This window comes from Haliaeetus leucocephalus, unplaced genomic scaffold (assembly GCF_000737465.1).
Source record: "Haliaeetus leucocephalus isolate CR32 unplaced genomic scaffold, Haliaeetus_leucocephalus-4.0 Scaffold306, whole genome shotgun sequence".
Classification (NCBI taxonomy): Eukaryota; Metazoa; Chordata; class Aves; order Accipitriformes; family Accipitridae; genus Haliaeetus; species Haliaeetus leucocephalus.
This window is the reverse complement of record NW_010972742.1, coordinates 1,806,696-1,818,327: the sequence shown is the minus strand read 5'-3', so window position 1 is coordinate 1,818,327 and position 11,632 is coordinate 1,806,696.

Below are 11,632 nucleotides of genomic sequence, written 5' to 3'. Positions count from 1 at the left end.
TCAGTGACACATCCTGCTCTGTCAGCACCAAAAATTATTGAAGACCCTCCCAGAATGCCCTTCCTCTCCTCCTTCTAGGGGTTCAGGTGCGTAAACAGAAGAAACAGCTGAACCTACATTTTTGGCAAATACTTGCATAACCTACAGTCTAAATCCCTCCTCTCCCACTACTCCATGCTGTAGAAGGAACCAGAGACACAAGGTCCTGCTGGCAGCTGTCTGTCCCAACTCCATCCTTCCCCCAGGAGGATGTCTGGGGATGTGTAGGCAGGAAAGCAAGTACCTTGTGCCCAATCTCAACATCCCCTCCCCAGGCAAAGCCACCTTTCCTCAGGCTTCGGTACCCAGCACATACTGCAACACCACAGCCAACTGCTGCCCCGTCACCTCTACCAGGACGGGAAGGACATCCCTTGGCTGAGAGCAATGGTGGAGCAAGAGTCAGACGCAGGGTCTGACTTTTCTCTTGCAGTTGGGAGAGACGTGGGGCTGCAACACAACCTGGTGTTAGAGAGGCAAAGCCAACCTGGCCGTCACCATGGCTAGGCTAAACCCAGCCTTTTGGGCAGCAACCGGGCACTGGTAGGGCAGGAGACTCCAGCTGCTCTTTGCTGGCCCAGATTCATCGTAGGGCAACAGTGTCTGGATTGCACTCAAGGGATGGGATACTTCTCATGAGAGCTCTTGGAGCAAGGCTGCCCCAGGACAGCAAGGACCCTGCCATGTCCTCTCCTCCCTGCCTCGGTGTTTCACCAGCCCTGGCTGTAGAGTCTGGCCCTGCACCCTTTGTCCATCAGTGAAGGCAAGCTCAGCCGCTGCCAGGCTCCAAGAGACTCTCTGATGAACAAAGCCATACAGGAAATTCTGCCCTTTCTTTTTCTATATTTATTAAAATGTATACAATCATCTTCTATTTGCTTCTCCTCCCACAGCTCTTATGGTTACCAGGTTACAGTTGTTCCCCCCTCTCTTTTTGTTTTTTCCTTCTGAGTGACATCCCTGTGGGGTCTCCTAATGGCCCGAGTGCGTGGGGAGACGCATGCTCGGTCTTCAGAGCCGGGCTGGAAGACAGCATCCCCCCTCCCGCGCCGGCAACACGCGACTGCTGCAGGCGTTGGCATCGCTCCCTTGGCAAGGGGGGGCAGCGAGCTGGCATGGCAGCACAACACAGCCCAGCCGGAGGAGAGGGCAAAGACCACGCAGCGAAGGAAAGCAGCGGATCTGTACACACGTGGGCACACACACGTGCAGGCTAGGTCCCACGACAGGCGTGCCTCGCACACTGGCTTGGCATCGCCCTTCCCCAGACACCAACCTCAGCAGCCTTCAGGGCAGGATTTCTCCACGGGAGTGTCCTCATGGAGGAGTTTGGGTGCCCATTTCAGGCACAGAGCCGCTTTCTCTGCCACCGCCTCAGCAGCGCGTGTTCCTTATCTCCCTGTGAGCACCAGCTAACATGACTGTCGATTACGTCTCAGCTTGTCGGAGGAAGAGCCCCAGGTTGTTATCCCACCATCCCCTCTCCCTCCCCAGAGGTCATCCGGTGACTCACTGATGCCATTTGTTTTGATCAGCAGTCCTGGAACCTAGACGATGTGTCCAGAGCCACGGGAGGATCTTCTACACCAAGGTGTGGCCTGAATGAGGAACGCACGCACAGGCCAAGTGGTAGGGTTCTTTCCCCTCAAAACTACATTAAAAACATCTCTTCCATTTTCTAAGCACAAGCCCCACGACCAAGTGATAAATCATTGCAATCAGAATGACTCCCAACCTTAAACATAATCAACAAGAAGCACAAACGCTGCCAGCTGCGTGAGCAGAGCCTGCCCCTGCCACATCTGCGTGGAACAACCATGTGAAAGGAGCATTTATTGCGGGCAATCCCACACATCAAACCAGGGGGACAGGAACGATGAACTAATGAACTTGCAAAGTTACTCTCTGATAATGTATGAAAAACATCTAAAAAGACTGGCACTAAAGTCCCAGGCACTAACGCCCTGAGCTTGGTACAGAAAAGGGGAATCAGGGAAAGATGGGGTGTCTATTTCCTTTAATGAGATCATTTTCTCTACTTCACAAACACTTCTGCATCCACACGCAACCACCTTCCATTTCATTTAATTGTTTTGTCAGCTTCTTGTTATTTGTATGATGGTTGTGGATTTAATGCTTTTTGATTCAAAGAGTTTAAAGTGCTCCAAGGGATGTGAACAGGCCCATCACAACATCCAAGTCATGATTTCCAGATACTCTAAGCAGCTTTGGCCCAAGTCATGTTTTGTGGGTACAACAGCTGCAGAACACATATACACACACACATATATATCTACTCACAATATATGAAGTGCTCAGTCTCCCAGATTAAACTCCGGCATCCAAATTTGCAACTCCATGGACAGTCGGACTGACCATGTCAGGGGCTGCTGTTGCTCAAAACTTCCACAGAACTGCTGAGCCCTGTGACAAATCCATCCATCGCTTTGCTTTCAACAAGCGGGGGCAATTTAGCACCACAGGCCTCACAGAAAAATTAGCATTTTGTGTATTTCACATTGAAAATGAACAGGAAGCGTGAGTCAGTGCAAAGCTCCACAAGTCTTCTCCCCACTGGCAATGCTATTTTCTAGAAGATAAAAGTAGAAATTGTACCTTCCAGGTCCAGAGCTGTTTTTCTTATTAGACAACCCCATATTAGCAATTCAGCCCCACGACTCCTCATTCCCTTCTGGCCTGATGCACACGTATGCTTTGTACAACGGGGTAAAACTCACAGAAGGCAAAGCCCCGCTGAGAAGTCTTTTCACTCCTCTTTGATCCCAAAGGCAGCACATCGAGCACACGAGTGGCACAGGCAGGCAGCTCAGCTCCTCCAGCCCCGACGCCTGGGAGGCCGGTGAAGCTATCAGCCGGTGGCCCTGCCAAGGGCAAGGGAGCCGGGAGGAGGGAGCCGCAGCCAGCCCCTTCCTCAAGAGCATCCTACAGGGAGGGCGCGGGCAGCGCTGGGGGTGTTTCCAGCAGAAGCAAAGGTAAACAAGTCATGATGATGTGCCTGGTGATTGCAAAGCCTCAATAACACTGGGAGAAAGGAGGGGAAGCACATCCTACACACCCTTGGTTCCTGGCAGGTGAGGGGACCGAATCCCTTTCCTCAAGCCTGGGCTGGGGCTGCCGCACCGTTGAAGCGAGACGGCGGCATGTGGCCAGGTTTCATCTCTTGACATGCACCTCATTCTGCAGCACACCGTCTTGTTCCCAGTGCCTTCCTGACCACCCATGCCAGCCCCTGCACTCCCACTCCCTGTTCCTCTGCCAGAGGCACAGGCATGTGCCATGGTGGGGAGATGGCAGAAGGGACACCTGCAGCCTTGGGAGCCCTTTCTACATGGGCCCTAAGTTTCCATTTTAACCCTTGCTATTTTAGTTTTGGCACTGCACATCCCATCCTTCCCTTTTGCAGAGGTTTGTGAGGCAGCTGCAGCCACATGGGATGAAGAACAGGCTGGAGATGGCAGGGAAGGGCTGATGGGGAGGGGGTGAGGAGCCCAGAAGGCGGCACACACCAAGGGCCACCCAGAGCAACCCCAAACCCACATCCTTTAGCAAGAGCACATTGCAGACATTGCTGCAATTCAAAAAACATACCCCCAACTTCTGGAAGCAAACAGGCTTCAGCTTCTCTCAAAGAGCCTCCTGGAAGGAAAAGGCACTTATCTTCTCATCTTTACTTGGCAATATTAAGTAGTACCAAAAGAAAAAGCTGAAGAAAGAATTTGCGGTGCCTAGTGCAGGAAACCAGCCTGGGCTCCCCCTCCCAAGCCCAGTAGCTTCCAGGCATCACTGAATTCTCAGGGGTTTTGGTTTCATGAGCAGTGTCTGTCACCCACAGGTCCCTGCTGTGCCAAGCACTAGGGACATGAGCTTACCATCTGCCTGGGAGAGCCATCCACACAAGACCAGAAAGAGGAATTCAAGGAGCGCATGAACAGAGCGGTGCCAGGAACAGGCCCTCGATCGGTGCCTGGGGGAGAGCAGGGCAGTGCCCAGGGCAGAGCAGGACCCGCTGGACCAGACACCTCCTTACCCTGGTGCTGACTCAGTGCCAGAGCCGCATCTCCACAGCAAGGGTAATAACAGCACCGAGCCAGGCTTGTACTCCGTCAGAGCCAGGCAGTAGAACATAATGGTCCATTTGCAACTGGTTTAGTCTATTGTGTAAATACACAAATAGAGTGCAAATTAGCTCAGATGATCACTTACAGCACAACATACCAACCCCTGCTTTTCTAAGGCCGCAGTTCTTCTCCCGATCCCAATGTCGTTGGGGCAAGGGTCTCCAAGGGTCTCGCTCCAGCAGCCGGGAGGGCTCCTGCCACAGGAGGACCAGCAGGACCTCACTCCCTCGCCTTCCTCCAAAGGTGAAGATTCAACTCCCCACTGGAAGCAAACCACTTACACCAGCAATCTGCACCCAGGGACAGGACAGGCACAACACTCCAGCTGAGATCTGCCTGCGGCCACCCATCCAGCCCAACCCTTCCCACCGGGAACAGGCTCAGGAGCACCCACGTCTTCCCAGCATCTTGGTCACAAACAATCTCAGAAGGAGGGACAAACCCAAAACACACTCAGCCTGCTGAGCCAAGGTCACTAACCCTGCCGGGAAATTCCTGACCCAGCGATCTCCAGGGCTATTTATGGATTACAACATTAAACTATATCTTCCTTGTAGGAGCTATATGCTGAGGAGCAGGTTTCCCAGAGCACCCAGCCCTGCCCCAGCAAGGACGTGACCCTTTTTTTTCTCATCACAGCGTTGGATTTGCAAGGTGGCCTGGGACCACATGCAAGTTCATTTAAAAGCAGAATCGTCCCCACTGCTCAAGAAATCAAGTGACAAGGACTGCTGGAAGTGAGAAACGATCCCTCACTGCGAGGCCCCATGGTCCCGCTGGAGCTTTCAGAGGCTGCGTACACCAGGGTCCCCTGCGAAATCACCCAGCCTTTAACAACAGGGTGCTGTTGCACACAGGGATAACACCAGGCTCGTGATTCATGCCAACCAACCATGAAAAGTCTTAAACCTAAACAGATCATTAGACTAAAAAGAGAGCAATTCACTTGTCACAGCCTCCAGCTCTGTTCCTGGAGCCAATAGCCAACCCTCAACTATTACCTGCTTAAGAAGGGGAATATAATTCCTACTGACACTACAGCAAGTCTCTACACCTCAGCCACTCCTCTATTCACAGCCGTTAGGTATTGCTTATCCCAGTGCAGCTATGCTCACCACCCAGACTTACCCCTCGGCTGTCCCACAGGTCCCTGCTCCAGCAGCTGGCATCACGAGGAAGGCCAGAAAGCCAAGTGGGTCTTGGCCAGTTATAATCTTCCCACGAGGACTCTTCTTAGTCCCCACAAATCCTAATACTCCATCACAGTCACCCTTCTGCAGGCAATGGCAGCCCTCCTTCCTCCAGCCCAGAGGACAGAAAAGCTCACCTCTAGCTAAAGCGAGGCTTAAAAGTCCTTTGCCTTCCTGCTGTTGCCCAATCCATTTTTTTTCCTGAGGCTTCCCCTCCCGCATGGAGCTTACCTGGGACCAATGTCACCCTCTCCACCTTGGGAACCAGCCAAAACCCTCATCTTGGTCGATGACCGGTTGCAAGCAGGACAATGCTATCTGTTCCCAGCTCTCATCAGAATGAGCAAGGAGATGCTCTCAAGGCCGAGCTCGTTACTCTCCAGAATCATTATTCACAGGAGCATATCTGGTATCCCACAGCACACGATCCTGGCGGTGTCTCACTCCCCCTCACTCCAAGCTGTTATACCCTCTCCCAAATTTGCCAGTGCCCAGTATTTTTCAGGCTCACGTCAAAAAAAAAAAAAAAAAAAAAAAAAAAGGCTGCAAGATCAGAAAAGTGCTAATTCTTGCTAATGATCTGCTGGGAAAATTTTCCCTTCTGCACAGCCCCAAACTGCTACAAGCTGCTAGGGATGAAGCATGGAGAAGAAACTTCTCTGCGCTCCAGACCCCTGCAGAACACTCCCTTCTATTGAAAGCAGAAAATAATAGAGACGTGGGAGGAGGAAGAGTCTTTTCACACTGTTCAAGGATACAAAGACTTACAGAAATAAACCCCAGGCGGCAGGCTTGTCAACCCTGCCAGACCAGGATGCGATGGGACAAAGAGGGGGATGTCTCCTGGATTAGAAGACAGGAGACAAACAGAAGCGGAACGCTGAGGCAAACATCTTCTGTGGGGTCCCACAAGGCTCTCTGCTGTTCCGTGGATTCAGAAGCGATGGTGATGACTGCAAATTATCCAGTACGGTCAAACCTAAATCTGACTGTAAACAGTTGCAGGAGGATCTTGCAGCACCGACTGACCCAATGATAAAATGTCAGACGAAAATTAGCATCAGTAAATGCCAACTAATCCAAAAGGCAGGGGAGAAAACCACCTTCCTGCACAGGCACTAGAAGGTCTGCAAATTAGCACTCAGAAAAGAGCTAAAGTCACAGCAGGTAATTCCACAAAGCCAACAGCTGACTGTCAGTGTGGTCAAAACCCAAAACATTAGGAGAAGCTCTTATACTACAGATAAACCCACTGCGCAGCCACACACACTTCTGGGGGGACTCTTCAGAGATGATAAGGCACAGAGAAGGGCAACGGAGATAACTGTGGGGTTATAAAGTGTTTTGTACAAGAAGAGATTAAATAGATTGGGAGGAGTCTTTAGCCTGGAGAGAGACATGATGAAAGGCAGGTAAAATCAGGGCAGACGACCAGGGAGCAAGCACATCACAAGAGCTGTAGGGGCCCAGGGAAATCACAGGGCAGCAGGCTCAAAGGAAAAGCAGCACGTTTTCACAAAGAGCAGCTGCATCAGAGAATTCACATCCTCTTACAGAGGCAGAAAGTACCAATGGGTTCAAGAGGGATCAGGCAAATCCCAACGAAGGAATCCATGCACATCTTTGAAGCACGACTGCTGGCTACAACCTCCAGCTCAGGATCCCGATCCGATGGGCTGCAGCAGTATGGCCCTGGGAAGGGTCGCTCTGTACCTGCCTTCCGTCCCTGTCACCGGCCACTGGCAAAGGACACCAGGCCAGCGGCACCTGTGCTCACACCTAGTATGGCTCTTTGCCTCTTTTTATTCATAAGAAGGATGAATGAGATGTTCCACACTCCAGCACAGTTTGGCATGGATGCAAGAGAAACACTAACAAGCTCCAAAACAAATCGCGTGCAGCACTTGGGAACCAGGCGTGGAGGTCAAGAAGAGGTCACTGATGGAGAATTGGGAGGATTCAAATAGATGCTGTAAATATTTTTGCAGAGCAGAAAGAGCCTTGAGGACAGGCGATGACCTACTTTGCTGCTCTCCAGCGAAGGGTGACACAGCCATGCCAGAACCCAATGGCAGTTTCTAAGGAGGACATTCAGCATGTCGGGGGTCCTTTGTTAAACCGAATAGCAGGGGGGGTCCCAAAACCTTTTCCCACTGGCCCAGGTGTGCTGGCGGGTGCTCTCCTGTGGCAGTTTTCACAGCACGACCTGCTGACCGCCCTGTCGAGCCCCAATTTCAGACTCCTGCCAGAGCTGCATGCTTCTCTTTCCCCATCAGCTGAGGAAAACAAGAGCAGAATTCCTTATCTCTGCTACATAAACACTCTGAAAATACAGGGTGTTTGGCCCTGTAGTTTTATGGCTCCCTATTGCAATTTCTCCCGGAACAGCGAGGCCAGAATCCCCACAGGCAGCCAGAGCAACAGTTGTTGCAATCCACAAGGCTGACTTTTTGGAAGCTGATAAATGTCTAAGCTAGTAATCTTGCCTGGAGGAACTGGTTATTAATTAGCTACAGAGTCTGGTTCAGTGCAAGCCCTGCCAAAACAGCATCTTCCCATTCATTTCCAGAAAATGGCAAACTTAAGAGACAACAACAGGCTCACAGCTGCAGGAACCATCCTTGTGCTAAACTGAGACAGTCCATTTGATACATCTGAAGTGTAGCAGGAGAAGACATGGGAAATTCAACCCAAGTCTGGATAAGAGTGTTCACACTGAGCAAGAATCCAGTTTAATCAATGCTTTTTTTTTTTTTTTTTTTTTTCCATTCATATCCTTCATGGATTCAGATCAACTTTCCCAAGCCCTCTCATAGAGGCACAGCCCTGGGAACCCACCGATCACCTCAGGTTCAGCAAGGACAGCAGGCAAACACCTGCCTTTGGACTCAGAGGCTTTGACCAGAGCAGCAGAAGGTGCCCATAGGCACTTTTAACCTTGCTGCCACTGCTCCAAAACTTGCCGTGATTTCTAGGGCCAGAAAGTACGATCTGTCCTGGCTGCCCAGTCGGGCAGGACTGAAGACAGACCCCACCACAGCACAGCCCCTGTCAAGCCAAGCCCTATCTAGCTGGCACTCCGTAAGCATGTCCAGAGCTGCCATGCCAGCGGTGCTCACCGGTCTCTCTGGATGCTGCTCTCCAGCCCCCAGTCTCGGCTTCTCAAGCACTTGCACACCACCCGGCACAGGACATCGACTGTTTACTCCAAGTATAAACAGCAGCACTGAACCTAAGCAGCACGGTGCAGTCTAGCAGACAGACAGATCTCCCGTAAGAGACGTTAAAAACAGACATGAGAAAAGCCACATACGTCTAACGCAAAGATGTGATCTTCCTAAGCAGCTTCTCCAGGTATCATCATGCATGCCTTCTTCTTTCACCTTTTTCTTCTTAAATAAGCCATAGGAGCAGGAGGTAGCGGATGGAAAAACCAAGTCTCCTCTTGCACGTCCCTGCTTCTCCCGCAGGCCCCCTTACTTGTGCAGGATATTTTTGCATGAGTCCTTCCATATGGCTGCTCATCCATCACTGCTTCTTCTCCAAGTGTCCTTACATGGGCAAAGCAGAGGAAGCACAGCTGCTGGCCGGAGGAAATCCTGTATTCCCCTAAATGACAGACTAGCTCCTTGTACAAACATTTACCCAGATTTCCCACGAGGTAGGAAAGTAAAATTTAGGCTATTTGTACCCTCTGGGTGCCAGAAAAGTGTATTTGCTCTCCAAACATACTTTCAAGTGCTTTTACAGTTAACCCCTTGCTTTCCGACTGGAAGGGACTTTCAGGACCGTTGTCCCCTTATAAAGAGGGCCAGGAGAAAGCACACAAACATTTACACACACGCCTCCGCACTCGGGCAACTGAGAAGATGGAATTTCTCTTCAACAGCTTTTAAGCCATCTCTAGATTTGCTAAGCAAGGGGATAATTGAGGCTTCCATTTATTTTAATGGGACCAGCCCTGCTGAAGTCCCCTTGAACATTTAGCAGAAGGTACATTGAACATGTTATACATCTTTGCTGCTCAGATACATTCGGGCTCTCACATCCTTCGCACACACCTCTGGTGACAGGTCTGCTTGCCTGCCATCACACCTACGACTACGAGTATACGCCTGGAAGCACGGAGTGGAGACAAGCCGAGGAACCTGCATAGGACTCCCGAGCCCTGGTCTGCCCTGGGGACTGCACACCCGTCAGACACAAACCCCATGTCAGACACGGGCAGGGTCTGAGCAGAGATAAAACCCACGGGAGGTGAGGGAGAATCTCTTGTACCAGGCAGAGGCTGAGTGATAGCAGGTTGTTAAATGTGGACGATCACGCACTGAAAGGGGATGCGCACCTCCAGTCCATGCTGCAGAAGAGGAAACCACGCAGCAGATTAACCAGTGGGCCCCTGGGATCATCTAATGGGGGAGATGGTGCTTTTTGCTCTGCCTGCTCCTGCACATTTCTCTTTAGCTATTTTACAACAATCATTTTCTGCTTCTTCAGCTGAACAGCACTGGAAAAGCACAGTAGAGATTCAGGCTGCTCTGAGCTGGAGCTGGGGAAACAGGCAGCTACGGGCAAAGCTGCCGAGTCCTCAGGGCTCCAACCAGTTTGTTCAATATCTCTGGAAGGATAGCAAAAGGGCTGAATGCAGAGGCAGGCAAGATAAGCCACGGAAAGCAACGGCATTTCAACCTCCCCGGAGCCAGAGGGGGTTCGAAACACATTGAGCCATATAATAATAATTAGAAAACAAAGCTCTTCGGTTCAGATTGAAAGAGACAGAGGGGAAGACCTTTGGACAAGGGTTTTGTTGTTGTGCGTTAGAAGAGGATAAATGAGCCTGAGCAGCACTGCAGTGTAAGTAACAAGGAGCAAGAACTGCTGTCTGAGCTGAGCAACTCATCATTTTCCCATAATGTCGGAGTCCAAACCCTCTGCAAGCTGCCGCCTCTAGCCTGACCTCTGATCTCTCCCCACACACAGAAGCGTTCGATAACCTCCTCAAGGACGTCATTTCTGCAAACACACCGAGTACAGCTGCAAAATGAGGTAATTGGGTTTGGTGAAGGCACTACAGCTCCACAGCCACCCCGGTGTCCCCAAGGCAACTGAACGGTGTTCTCAGGAGTTAGACGGTCCTGGTTCCCGAGGCATCGCGGTGCCTTGACCTCACTGGATGTTGTGCCTCTGACAGAGAGGAGAGCAGAGGGAAATGATGAGGGACTTAATCCCAAGAACCAATATTTAAGGATTTTACCAATTACCCAGTCAGGTGCAATGTACTGAAAGTTAGAGAGTTCACCGAATAGACTGTGTCTTCTTTTTCCATCTAGGCTTTTAGGAATAAAAGATGGTCTCCCCAAATGATAGCGAGCAGATGTCAACATAGAAAACCCCAGCTAACCAGCCCAGGGCACAAACCCAGCCAAGGTCCTTATCTGTCAAGAATGAATTGATACACACGCTTCATTTGCTCGTTTAAGCTGATATTTGGTGAGTGTGACAGCCAGAAGAGCCGCGCTACTAAATGCAAGCAAGTCAATGATAACATAAAGCAGTTATCAGGAAAAGCTGGGATACTTCAGCAACAAGTATTCATTCCCTCATGAGACACGTCTGCTGCTGCCTGGGCACAAGAGGACAGTGGCCCTGGGTCCCCGTGATCCCCTCTGAGCAGCTCTTCACTTCCACACCGCAGCCCCTCCCTCGTACTGGGCATTATAACTTTGGCATAAAACCAGCCTAAAGCTGGAGCGTGGGCCACGACGCCCCTAGGGAAACGCAGCCCTTTCGCCTACGTGCATCTTAGTCCCCTGGCTTTGGGGTGGCTTCGGGGCTCAGCCAAACCAGCTCCTCTAAACCACCGCCTGCCCCACACACCAGGGAGCACAGCCTCAGTCCATGCTAGGCACGACGGAGGGGCAGCACCCACCCTTTTCCCATGAAGGATACGACTGGGAACAACTCGGGGATCTCCAAGCACCCCCTGGGCCCAGGCAGCCTCTCACTACTCCATTCCCCAGGCGATGCTGCCCGGAGGGGCGTTCGCAGGGGACCCCAAACCAGGCCTGGAAGTGTCGCGGAAACTTTTCTTCCAGGCTCGCACCACGGGAAGGGCGGTGGGAACGCGGGGCGAGGGTCCTGCCGGGCCGAGCCCGGCTCCCCCCGCGGGGTCCCGGCGGCGGTGGAAGGGGCTGCTCCCCTCGGCCCGGGGGGGCTCCGCGGTCCCCCAGCCCCGCGGCTCCCCACGACGGCAACACAGGCGGC